The following is a 13,679-nucleotide window of genomic DNA, read 5'->3' as shown; positions in this document are numbered from 1 at the left end:
AGCGCCGGGGTCGACTGGAAGACGTCCTCAAAGGCGGCCAGTTCCACCCCAGGATCACCGGGTATGCAAGTCGAGGGGCTAAGCTGACAACAATTCGTCGGGTGACACCACCCACTGTTAACAGGACCAAAGCACTAGGGTAAGGCCAGACATCCCCATGGATGCATTGCAGGTGAATTGTTCCCAGGTGGGGGTCCGCCCGGGGTCCCAAACCCTGGCGAATCAGTGTCTGGCCGCAGCCAGAGTCGATCAAAGCCTGGGTGGCATGGTCCCCAACCACTACTGGGACCATGATCTTGGGAGCCTGTGGTAGCTGAGCCCTGGTGTCCCCTGCACAGACCTGCCCGAAGCTGCAGTCCATTTCTGTGCAGTCCCACTGCAAGTGTTCTGATTTCCCACAATGGAAACAGGGTCAGAGTTCAGGACGACCATCCTGGGAGGGGCTCCCCTCGGACTCCTAGGGAGACTCCAGTGGACCCTTATGACACTCGGCAGGGCACTGGTCCAGGCCGAGAGGAAGGTTCCAGACCTCTGAGCCGAGGTCCTGGGTGGTCCTCCTGCCCGCGGACAAGGCTCCATGGCCCGGTCGGGACATCCCCTTTTCTTTCAGCGTTAGGGCGTTCGGGCCCGGGGGTTTGAGTTCAGAAGGCGGGCCCCACGGGCGTTTCGGCCGTGAGAAAGTCCTCCATCAGCATGACAGCCGCAGCTAATGTCACCGGCTGATGGCGGAGCACCCAGGCCCATCCTCGGGCCGGGAGGATGTGCACAAACTGTTCCCGGATGACTTGCTCCATAACATCCTCTGCCGTCCTCGTCTGTGGCCGTAGCCACTGCCTACAAGCCTCCTTCAGGGCTTGGGCCACCAGCCAGGGTCTGGTACCCATGGGGTACGTCTGGTTCCGGAACTGCTGCCAAAAAGTCTTTGGGCTGACATCTAAGGCATCCAGGATTGTGGCCTTTACCCAGCTGTAATCCCTTGCCTCTTCCGTCACCAGCCCCAGTATGCTGTCTGGGCAGTCCCTGTTAGGTATGGGGCCAAAAGGGTGGCCCATTGGTCCTGGGGCCACCCAGCAACCAGTGCCACTCGTTTGAACGTTACCAAGAAAGCCTCGGGGTCATCGTCGGGACCCATCTTGGTTAGTCGCACTGGGGCGGCAGGGCATGGTGACCCAGCCCTGTCCCCTGGCTGCGGGTCTACGGTGTGAGGTAATGCTGTCACCAGCTGTTGCAGCTGGGCTCCGAGCTGCTGAATGAGCAACTGCTGCTGCTGCTGGAGTTGAGCGGCATGCTGCTACTGCTGCTGGAGTTGGGCAGCGTCCTGCTGTTATTGATGTTGAAGCTGGGCCGCTGCCTGCTGCTGCTGCTGCTGCTGCTGGAGTTGGGCAGTGTCCTGCTGTTATTGATGTTGAAACTGGGCCGCTGCCTGCTGCTGCTGCAGCTGGGCGGCCTGCTGCCGCTCCTGATTCTCCGTCAGCAGCTTAAACAGTCGCTCCATCTCCATGGTTCTCTGGGGGTGGCTCTCCAACCTCCGGCCCCTTCTCACAGGGGTCAAGGGATCAGATCCCCACTTCTGGTACCATGTGTACAAGAGTTCGCCAGGGCTCGATCCTCTCCAGGGTGGTGGGGAGCCACACCGGTTCACTACACATCATTGGTTCCGGGGAATTAGTCCAGCCAGGGGGTCTCCCTCGATAGCCTTTGCTGTAGCCGGACGAAATGTGGTTAGCCTGGCCCTAGGTCAGGGCGGGGCAACAAATGCTGGGTCAGGGGGCTCAGGCCCTCAGGCAGGGCCGAGCAGTAACAATAGTATTAAGCCCCAGCCCTAGGGCAGGGCAGGGCAGCAAACGCTGAGTCAGGGGCTCAGGCCCTCAGGCAGGGCTGAGCAGTAACCACAGTATTAAGCCCCGGCCTCACGTCAGGGTGGAGCAGCAAATGCTGAGTCAGGGGGCTCAGGCCCTCAGGCAGGGCTGAGCAGTAACCATAGGCTCCAGCCTCCTCAGGCCAAAGAGAGGGGAAGATGCCACCCAGGAGTTGGGTGGCAGGGGGGACGCAGGCCCTCCCACTCCACTGCATCCCAGCCCGGGGCCCTGACAGCGGCAGATGACCTGCTGCTGTCTCAGTGCAGATCCTGGCCGCAACACACTGACATAGGTTCAGGCAGTGCTGCAGCCAGACTGGGGTCGGCTGTCCCTGGGTTACTTCCACACTCCCCCTCGGGCTCTACTTGGGTCCTGGTGTTGGTCTCTGGAGGATCCAGGAGCATGGGTTCATCAGGGCAGGGGTTGGTCAGCAGGCCCAGCAACTCCTCCGTATCATGGGCGCAGGGCAGGTTCAGCAACTCCTCCAGATAGTGGGCGCAGGGCCCGGCCAATCTGGGTGGCCACCTTGGGTCATGGTGGTTTCCCAGTCACGGGCTCCACTAGGGACATCTGCTCTCTCCGGCACTTGGGCTCCTACTGAGCTTTGAGGGCCGGTCTTTATAGTTCCGGGTCGCCACCTGACCCTCTGAGGGGCAGGCTCAGAGCTCCCTAGCTCCGCCTACTCCAGCCTCCGGATGGGCTCTTCCTCCTCTGGGGCAGTGGGGAGCCACACCGCCTCACTACACTGAGCGAATCCTGATCAGTTTATTTTCCACTACTGACTAATATGCTTAAATTCAGCAGGTCACCACATCTGATCTGAGGTCACAGTCGGATGGGGACCCAGGGTCAGTTCTCATGTCTGATAATGTTCCACAGTTTGATGGAAACAAATTTAAATAATTGGCTTGAGAAAAAAATAATCAGAGATATGGTATTTGTTGCTTTGATTCTATGAGCTCCATTCTGTACAGGCACTGCCCTGCTTTGAGGCAGTGTGGAGCCCTGCCCTCGTGGGAGCTCCCTGCATATCAGGGAAGTGCAGGGCCCCAGAGATTTTTAAGAGTCCACTTGCTCTTACACACAAAGGTGACATAGCATGTCCCTGCAGCCCTGTGGGGAGGGTTGAGGCAGGGGTCTCCCTGCGTTGCCTGAGCGCCAATTCCGCAGCTTCCATTGGCTGGGAACTGTGGCCAATGGGAACTGTGGGGGCGGAGCCTGCAGTCACGGGCTGTGTACGGAACCCCCTTCCCTCCCCAGGGGCTGCAGGGACATGCTGGCTGCTTCTGGGAGTAGTGCGTGGAGGGGGAAGCGCGCGGAGCCACCTAACCCCGCTTACCTCAGGAGGCTCCTGGGCAGCAGTGTGCAGCGGAGCTAAGGCAGGTTCCCTTCCTACCATGAAAAATGGAGGTTTGTAGAAAACCATAAAACTATCCATTTGGCATCTCACTTGATAACACTGAATCTTGAAAGTGCGTTTTGTCAGTTGGGACCTTCAAACCTATTTTAACAGGAAGATTCCTCTGGCCTGCTTCATTACTGACTTACTCATCTATAAGATCTTAGGTTTTGCTCCTTTCAAGGTCATCTACAGCGGTGGTTCTCAACCAGGGGTCTGGTTGGGCCCCTGAGGGCTGCGAGCTGGTTTTGGGGTGTAAGGGTCCAGTGTGGGGGCTCGGCCCTCTCAGGCGCAGCTGGGAGCCAGGTGGCCTCGTTACACGCCCTCCTCACCCTCAAGGCTGGCTCCTGTGCAGCGGGGTCAGACCCTTCCATACCTCCTAGGAGGGAAAGGAAGTCCATGTTTGCGTGGTCATTCCTGGCCCTATGGCGAACGGTGAAGGTATGGGAGTCCCACTACCATACGGTGCAGTGCCCGTAGGAGTGGCGAACATGGTCTTCTCCCTGGAGGCTGGTTCAAGGGGGATCTGCCAGTACCCCTTATATATCAAGGGTGGTGATATACCGGGCCTCTCCTAATCTGCCCAACAGTTCATCTATTCGGGGCATGGGATATGCATCGAACTTGGAGATGGCATTAACGTGTCTGAAGTCGATGCAAAATCGTTGTGAGCCGTCGGGCTTCGGTACCAGGACTACCGGGCTCCGCCACTCACTTTGCGAGGGTTCATTCACCCCCAAATCTAGCATAGCCCGTACCTCCTCATCAACGACCCGTCTCCTGTGATATGGCAAGGGCCTGGTTGCGCCCAGAATAACCACCCCAGGCTCAGTCTGAATCCTATGATAGACCAGGGAGGTGTATCCCAGTTGGGCCGTAAAAGTGCGGGAGAACACTTGAAGGAGGCACTGGGTCTCTCTGAGTTGTTCCTCCGTCAGCGTCTCCCCAAGCTGGGGTCCCCCCAGGTCCTCAGTAAGGGTTACCTGGGGTCCGAGCTCGGGTTCTGGTGGGTAGGGGTTGATCAAAAGACCCTCTCGTTCCCACCAGGGTTTGAGAAGGTTAACGTGGCACCGTTGTCTCTTCTTTTGCCAGTCAGGCTGATTGATCTCATATATAACCGGGCCCACCTTTCGAACCACCTCATTCGGCCCTTGCCACCGAGCCAGGATCTTCGATTAGCTGGAGGGAAGGAGGAGTAAGATCCGATCACCGGGTTGAAAGTCGTGGGTCTGTGCATCCCGGTTGTAGGTCTGGGCCTGCATTTCTTGAGCGGCTTTCAAGTTCTCTCGTGCCAGGGCCCCAGCTTGTTTTAAGAGGCTCCTGGAGCTGGAGTACATATTTTAAGAGGCCCTGGGCGGGTGATGGGTTTGCTCCCACGTTTCCCTCATCAGGTCCAGTAGGCCCCGGGGGCCAGCGGTCGTACAGCAGTTCAAACGGCGAGAACTTGGCCGATGACTGGGGGACCTCCGGTACCGCCACGAGCAAGGGTGGAAGTAGCTGGTCCCATCGGTGGAGGTCCTCTTTGGGGAACCTCCGCAGCATGTCCTTCAGGATCCGGTTGAACCTTTTGACCAACCCATTGGTCTGGGGATGATAGACTGACATCCGCAGTTGCTTGATCCCCAGGAGTCCACACACCTGCTGTAGCAGCCGCGAGATAAAGTTGGTCCCCTGGTCCGTGAGGATCTCCCGGAGCAGGCTGACACGGGCAAATACTTTCACCAGCTCCCCTGCGATGGTATGGGCTGTGATGTTCCGGAGGGGGATTGCCTCGGGGAACAGGGTAGCATAGGCCAGCATTACCAGTATGTACTGAAACCCCGCAGTGCTCTTGGAGAGGGGCCCCACCAGGTCCACAGCCACGTGCTCGAAGGGGGTCTCAATTAATGGCATGGGGACCAGGGGCGCCTTGGGAGTTCATGCTGGGGCAGCCTACTGGCAGTCTGGGCAGGAGTTGCAATAGTTCTTTACCTCCTGGTGTATCCCCGGACTGAAGAAACGCCTCAGTATCCAGGATAGAGTCTTCTCGTGACCCAGGTGTCCGGCTGCCAGGACATCATGGGCCAGCTTCATAACAGCCCGCCAATGACACCGGGGCACGAGGAGTTGGGTCTGTGACTCCCCCGTGTGGGGTTCCCTCTCAACCCGATACAGGCGGTCCTGCCGCAGCTCAAAGTGTGGCCACTGTGCCGCCCGATGTGGATCGAGGACAGTCCCTTCAACAGCGGCCAGCTGTTCGTACGCCTGCTTCAGTGTGGGGTCAGCCTTTTGATCTCGGCAAAAGTCCATGGGGGTCACAGATCCTCCAACTCCACTGGGGATGAGTCCTCCGGTTCTCCCGCTGGGTTGGTGGGGTCAGAGATTTCTCTCTCATCTTCCTCAGTCTCGGGGGCTTCCCCCTCGTCTTCTTCTGTCCCGAGGGCTTCCCCTTCCAAGGCTGGTGTGACCCGTGGGCTGCCCCCGGTGTGGCGGCAGAAGACTGCCAGGAACTCAGGCCAGTCCCATCTCAGGATCATCAGGTATGCCAGTCGCAGAGCGAGTCCCACTACCATCGGTCAAGTGACTCCATCAATGGTCAGTTGGGCCCAGGGGCTTGGGTAGGGTCGTATATCTCCGTGGATACACAGCAGCTGGATTTTTCCAGGCACCAGCCTGGGGACCTAGGTGTTGGCGGACCAGCGTCTGCCCGCAGCCCGAATCGAGGAGGGCCACCGTCGAGTACCCCTCAATAGCCATGGGCACGGTGATTTTGGCTGCTTGTGAATGGTGGGCACGAGCTTCCTATGAGCAGACCTGGCCAAAGGTGCATTCCAGTCCCGGGCAGTCCCACTGCAGATGAACATACTCCCTGCAGGAGAAACAGGGCCCCAGGTCCGCCCATCTCGTTGGTGGCCGGGTCCCGGGGTTGTCCCCGGGAAGGCTCCGGTGACCCCCTAGCACAGCTGGAGCTGGGGCCCGAGTGGGTTGCCCGGGTGCCACCGTGGCCCAGGTCCGGGCCTCCATTCCCCAGAAGGGTACTCGCAAGTCAGTCCGGGTGAGCGCTGCCTTCCTCTCGGGGTTAGGGCGCACCACCCCGGTGGGGTCACTTGACCAGCCGGACCCACCAGCGATTCAGCAACGAGGAAGTCCTCCATCAATGTGACGGCAGCGGCCAGGGTCCTGGACCTATGGCAGAGGACCCAGGCCCTTCCTCATGGCGGAAGGACATAGGTGAACTGCTCTAGCACCATCTGCTCCACCAGCTCCTCCAACCTTTGGCGTTCGGGCTGCAGCCACCACTTGCAGGTTTCCCGGAGTTCCTGGGCCACCATCCAAGGTCGGACCCCAGGCTTCTAAACTGCTGTCAGAAAGTCTCTGGACTCACCTCCAGGGCATCCAGAATTGCGGCCTTTACCTGGCTGTAATTCTGGGCTGCCTCCGCAGACAGGCCTCGATAGACTGTTTGAGCTGTCCCTGTCAAGTACGGGGCCAGGATGGACGCTCATTGGTCCTGAGCCTACCCCGCGATGACGGCCACTCGCTCGAACATGATGAGATAGACTTCGGGGTCATCACCGGGTCCTATCTTAGTCAGCTGGATCGGGGGGTTGGGCCCCGGGGCCCCAGCCGTGCCTTCTGGCTGGGGTTCCCCAGGTTGGGCCAGCGCCACCGCGAGCTGCTGGATACATTGCCACTGGAAATCCTGGTGCTGAGTGACCAGGTCTTGAACCAGCTGGTGTTGTTGGGTTCCTAGCTGCTCAATGAGCTGCTGTTGCTGTCGGAGCTGGGTGGCCTGCTGCTCCTGTTGCTGCCGCGACTGGGCTGCCTGCTGTTGCTCCTGGTTCTCCGTCACCAGAGCAAAGAGCTGTGACAGATCCATCTCTCAGGAGGGAAGTTCTCTCCCCCAGCCCCCTTTTCACCGGCGTCGAGAGCCCACGCCCAGATCTTGGGCGGAACTCCTCAGAGAAGGCACCACATGTAAGGGTCCAGTGTGGGGGCTCGGCCCTCTCAGGTGCGACTGGGAGCCAGGCCGCCTCGTTACACAAGTTGGGTGAGCTGTTGACTTAGCCTAGTGAGGCAGGAAACAGTCAGGAGCTCAGGCCCTCGGGCAGGGACTGAGCAAACAAGCAGTCTACAAGGAAGGCCTCCTCAGGCCAGCGAGAGGGGGAGTCTGCCACTCCTGGAAGGGTGGCAGGGGGGACGCAGGCCCTCCCACTGCACTGCGTCCCAGCCCGGGGCCCTAACAGCGGCAGGCAGTCTGCTGCTGTGTCAGTGGGGATCCTGACCGCAACACACTGACATTGGTTCGGGGTCTCCTGGAGCCAGACTAGAGTCGGCTACCCCCAGGCCACATCCAATCTCCCCCCCGTTGGTACCTGTGTGTCCTCTGTGTCTTCCGTAACGTCCCACACCATGGGCTCCTCAGGATACTGAGCGCTGGGTACGCGGGGCTGGTCCTCGGGATACCAGGCGCGGGGAAGTTCAGGTGGCTCCTCAGGGCAGCGAGCGCGGGGCAGGCCCGGCCAGTCCTCCTCAGGGTAGCGAGCGCGGGGCAGGCCCGGCCGGTGCTCCTCGGGGTAGCGAGCGCGGGGCAGGCCCGGCCGGTCCTCCTCAGGGTAGCGAGCGCGGGGCAGGCCCGGCCGGTGCTCCTCAGGGTAGCGAGCGCGGGGCAGGCCTGGGTGGTGTTCCTCGGGGTAGCGAGCGCGGGGCAGGCCCGGCCAGTCCTCCTCAGGGTAGCGAGCGCGGGGCAGTCCCGGCCGGTGCTCCTCAGGGTAGCGAGCGTGAGGCAGGCCCGGCCGGTGCGCCTCAGGGTAGCGAGCGCGGGGCAGACCCGGCCGGTGCTCCTCGGGGTAGCGAGCGCGGGGCAGACCCGGCCGGTGCTCCTCAGGGTAGCGAGCACGGGGCAGACCCGGCCGGTGCTCCTCGGGGTAGCGAGCGCGGGGCAGACCCGGCCGGTGCGCCTCAGGGTAGCGAGCGCGGGGCAGACCCGGCCGGTGCTCCTCAGGGTAGCGAGCGTGAGGCAGGCCCGGCCGGTGCGCCTCAGGGTAGCGAGCGCGGGGCAGACCCGGCCGGTGCTCCTCGGGGTAGCGAGCGCGGGGCAGACCCGGCCGGTGCTCCTCAGGGTAGCGAGCGCGGGGCAGACCCGGCCGGTGCGCCTCAGGGTAGCGAGCGCGGGGCAGACCCGGCCGGTGCTCCTCAGGGTAGCGAGCGCGGGGCAGGCCCGGGCGGTGTTCCTCAGGGTAGCGAGCACGGGGCAGGCCCGGCTGGTGCTCCTCAGGGTAGCGAGCGCGGGACCGGCTCGGCCCAGCAAAAGTTAGGGCACCAACGTCTATCCTCTCCAGCGGCCAGTGGCCAACTGAGTGCTGAGGCCCGGTCTTTATACTTCCTGTCCCACCCCTTGACTTCTGGAGGGCGGGAACAGGCAGCGGTGGCTCCCCCCACTCCGGCGTCTGTTCTGGCTTGGCCCTCTCAGGCACGGCTGGGAGCCAGGCTGCCACGTTACATGGGGGTTCTGCCAACATGGCTGGCGTTAGACTCGCTAGGGTCCAGGGCAGAAGGCTGGAGCCTCACTGTGCAGGACTGCAGCCCGGGGCCCTGAGCTCCAGCAGCTGGAGCTGAAACTGAAGCCTGAGCAACTTAGTTTTGTGGTGCCCCCTCTTGGTGTAGGCCCCCCGGAAAATTGCCTTGCTTGCTACCCCTTAAGGCCAGCCATAGATTTTATAAGGAGAAAAACAATTGTTGTGGTACAGGTGGGCCATGGAGTTTTCAAAGTGGGCGGGGGGGGGGAGGCTCAGAAAGAAAAAGATTGAGAAACCCTCTCTACAGGGTCTTTGGGTTTTGTTTGATTGTAAGATCATTTATGGGATCCCTCACTTTGTTGGTTTGTAGCTCATCTGGTCTTCTGGTGTGCTAGTTTCAAGCAAAGTTTCTCTGGACATATCAGCTACTATTACATCAGTAACTTGTGTGGTATTGCACAAATTGTTTTCCTGACTTTAACCTTTCCACAATGACAGATTCATCTGCCCTGAATTGAGATGCAGCTCACACATTTCTACTTTAGATTTCAGGGATTGGTCAGGCAATTTACAAAATGATAGTTTTTGCTTCTTAGGATCTTTGGAGGCCGTTTGAAATAACAAAAAAATCACTTTTTCTTTTCGTTCTCTAAAATCAGACCCGTCTTTTTATTTATGGCTTTCATTTTCAGACCCCGTCCAGAATGAGAATAACTAAGCTGGCAGCATAGGCTTAAATGAAATGTATTTTTGTGCTGCTTAATTTATTCTTGATTGTGGGGGGAAATCCTAAAAAAAAAAAAAGTTGATTTTCTGTGCAGAAGCTAGCAGAGATAAGCAAAGCTAGAATGGGGCTGGGGAGAGGCCACAGCAGGCAGATACATACCGCTCAGTGTCCCACTGCATGAGAAGGCTCTAGACAGAACACATCCCACCAGCAGCTCCGTCGGCACTGGCATATACCCAGAGGCTGCGGCCCCCTGCAGATGGGAAAGGAAACATCTACTCGCAGCAGCCATTGCTGGACATGCTCAGACGCTGTGGAGTTTTCAAAGGCCTTGCAGGGCAGGTGGCTATGGGTCCCCTGGGAGCAGCGGCTATATTAGGGGGTTCATGTGAGACCAAGAGCCCCCCTCACCCAACTGGCCTCCTGAGTGATGGGAGAGTGGGGCTCTGTCCTCCTGGTGCGCCTGCCCACCCGGCATGGTTGGCGCCTGTCACTGGCAGCAGGGCCCGGGCAGGGGGGAACCCGCTGCTGCTGCCACCTGTCCAGCCAAGCTCTCTCAGGTAGCTGCTGTACTGCATGGAATAGCGACCTGGAACGGCCGGCTTGAGCCACCGTGAGAAGTGGTTCCATCCCGCTCTCCACCCGGCCTGGCTGCCAGGGAGAGTGACTGAACATGCCAGGGGGAGGCAGAGTGGGAGGACAGAGCCTCTCGTCCCCCACCCCCTACCCCCACCCCAGAGATGATATGGGGAGGGGAAAGCATGGCGGCCCCATGCTGGGCATAGGAAAATGGGGGCGTTCACTTGACAGAGATGATACGTGGGGCAATCACATGTCCTCCCCTTTAGATTGTGCCCCTCCACTCTGGGGGAGGAGCATAGGCAGCAAGTTATAGGGGACTGTGGTGCCCGTGCTCCACCAATGTTTGAGAATGTGGGCCTGGCTCCACCAATGTTTGGGCTTACCACACTTTGGGGGCCTCATGCTTTAAGGGGACGTGGGGTTGAGGGCAGTGTGAGGGATTAGCAGGGGGCCTGGCATGGGCAGCAGCAAGCGACCCAGCCCCAGCCTGCCCCTGCTCCACTCTGCCCCACCAGCTCCCGATGTAGCTTGGGGGAGGAGATGGAAGCCAGAAAGAGGTTGGGCAGGTGGTTGGGGGAAGGGGTGGAATGGGGTTGGGGAGGAAGTGGAGCTGGGGCAGGTTGGGGCTGGATCACACGCCACTGCTGGCACCAGGCCCCATGCTAACCTCTAATGTTGCCTTGAACCCCATGTCCCCTGGAAGCACAGGGCCCCTTAAGAGCACGAGGTATGGGGCGGTTGGCCTGGTCCGTCCTATGGATGGGACAGCTCTGCTTGGACCTGTTTTGGGCACCACCAAAAGTTATATTAACCTGATGTCCATGGGGAGAAGCATGAGTCATCTGTGCCTGGGAACCCTGTAAGAATTGGGGCTGACTGCCAGGGATGGGGTTAGACACATGCAACCCATGCAATTGCATCAGCCCTGAGCCAGCAAAGGGGCCCCCTGCCACGGTGAGAGAGAGGGGTTCTTGTGAAGGTGGCTGCAGGAATCGAGCAGGACAAGGTAGACGACAGAGGCAGATGAATAGCTGGTGCAGGCTCACGGCTGCTTGGCCGTACAACATATGCCCAGTGCAGGCCGCAGCTGTTGTTTGGGCCCTTCTGGAACCCCTAGGAAGAGCCGTGCTGAGCCCCACAGCCCACATTTGAGTTTGCCCAGGGAGGAGGGACTGCGAAAGGATGGCTCTGCTGTGCACTCTGGTGAATGGGACCACTCATGGCAGAGCCTTCAATTAGGTTAGAGGCCCCCCACCCCTTCCCTCCCCTCCTGCTGCCTCCTAGAATCTCCAAATCCAACTCTGCTGGCAGCAGCAGCTGTGGTTTGTGGCTATGTCCCCTGCGGCAGCAGGTCTGGCTTTGGCAAGAGCAGTGGTGATGGCTTTTGCAGCAGCAGTGCTGGTGCAGGGCATGGAACCCGGTGGGAGCAGAGCAGCAGAGGCAGGGATTGGAGTGGGTGAGTGAGGGAAGTGAGAACGTGGGACTTAGAATCATAGAATATCAGGGTTGGAAGGGACCTCAGGAGGTATCTAGTCCAACCCACTGTTCAAAGCAGGACCAATCCCCAACTAAATCATCCCAGCCAGGGCTTTGTCAAGACTGACCCTAAGAACCTTTCAGGAAGGACATTCCACCACCTCCCTAGATAACCCATTCCAGTGCTTCACCACCCTCCTACTGAAAAAGTTTTTCCTAATATCCAATCTAAACCTCCCCCACTGCAACTTGAGACCATTACTCCTTGTTCTGCCCTCAGGTACCACTGAGAACAGTCTAGATCCATCCTCTTTGGAACCCCCTTTCAGGTAGTTGAAAGCAGCTATCAAATCCCCCCTCATTCTTCTCTTCTGCAGACTAAACAATCCCAGTTCCCTCGGCCTCTCCTCATAAGTCATGTGCTTCAGCCCCCTAATCATTTTTGTTGCCCTCCACTGGACTCTTTCCAATTTTTCCACAGCCTTCTTGTAGTGTGGGGCCCAAACCTGGACACAGTACTCCAGATGAGGCCTCACCAATGTCAAATAAAAGGGAATGATCATGTCCCTTGATCTGCTGGCAGTTTCCCTACTTATACAGCCCAAAATGCTGTTAGCCTTCTTGGCAACAAGGGCACGCTGTTGACTCATTTCCAACTTCTCATCCACTGTAACCCCTAGGTCCTTTTCTGCAGAACTGCTGCCTAGCCACTCAATCCCTAGTCTGTAGCAGAGCATGGGATTCTTCCATCCTAAGTGCAGGACTCTGCACTTGTCCATGTTGAACCTCATCAGGTTTCTTTTAGCCCAGTCCTCTAATTTGTCTAGGTCCCTCTGTGTCCTTTCCCTACCCTCCAGTGTATCTACCACTCCTCCCAGTTTAGTGTCATCTGCAAACTTGCTGAGGGTGCAGTCCACGCCGTCCTCCAGATCGTTAATGAAAATATTGAACAAAACCGGCCCCAGGACCAATCCTTGGGGCACTCCACCTGAAACCGGCTACCAACTAAACATGGAGCCATCGATCAATACCCGTTGAGCCCAACAATCTAGCCAGCTTTCTATCCACCTTATAGTCCATGCATCCAGCCCATATTACTTTAACTTGCTGGCAAGAATACTGTGGGAGACCATATCAGAAGCTTTGCTAAAGTCAAGGAATAACACATCTGCTGCTTTCCCCTCATCCATGGAGCCAGATATCTTCTCATAGAAGGGAATTAGGTTAGTCAGGCATGACTTGCCCTTGGTGAATCCATGTTGACTGTTCCTGATCACTTTCCTCTCCTCTAAGGGCTTCAGAATTGATGGGCAGAGTGCACGGAGGCCCATCGTTTTGTTCCTCTAGCCCGGCACAGGGAGAGGGAGAAGGAGGAAGGGGTGGAACTTGCTGGTTGTTAAATCTTCCACTGGGAATCATACCAGCACAAAGAGGGGAGATTGTGGCCTGTTCTGCCTCACAAGGCACGAGCAGGCATGGGCTGAGCGATGGGACTTTCTAGTGCAGGTTTAGCCTGAGATTGTCTCGGTGCTCTTCTGTTTGCACCATCACCCTATTTAGACATGCCCCTTCTGCAGCCACAGCACTGCTGGCAGAGGGAGCGCCTCTCTCTTGTATTCCCCAGGGGAGCCAGGCCAATAATGTCCCTGGCTGCCCAGGGGGCACTCTGCCCACAGTGTTCACAGCGCAGGGCCAGGCACATTTGGGCTTTAATGCTATTGAACTGGCTTGTGTGTACAAACAAATCTCAGACGGGGAAATCATTGAGCAGCCTTTGCTTTATTGACAGAGGGGAAGGTTCTCCAGAGGCAGAGGCAGCATCTGAGGGTAATGAGTCACTACACCACAGGAAGAATTGCATGGCAGCAGTAGGAGCTGTCTGTGGTGCTTCTGGGAATGGAATCAAGCGACAACAGAGCCATGTAGGAGAGGAGACGTAACCTAGACAGAGCTGGCTGACATTTTTCAAACTACGAGTTTTTCTGTGGACAAACAGCTTTTGAAAAAAAATATGAAAATATCATTGATGTGGTTGTAATGTTTTGTTTGGCAGGAAAAAAAACTCTCTTTTGAAATGTTTTCAGCAATTCTTTTAGAAAATATTCTCATGTCAGTGACCTTTTATTTTTCTTTAGAGA

Source organism: Gopherus evgoodei, chromosome 16 (assembly GCF_007399415.2).
Source record: "Gopherus evgoodei ecotype Sinaloan lineage chromosome 16, rGopEvg1_v1.p, whole genome shotgun sequence".
In the NCBI taxonomy this organism is placed as follows: domain Eukaryota; kingdom Metazoa; phylum Chordata; order Testudines; family Testudinidae; genus Gopherus; species Gopherus evgoodei.
The sequence above is the reverse complement of the archived record's forward strand: the minus strand, read 5'-3'. Positions refer to the sequence as shown.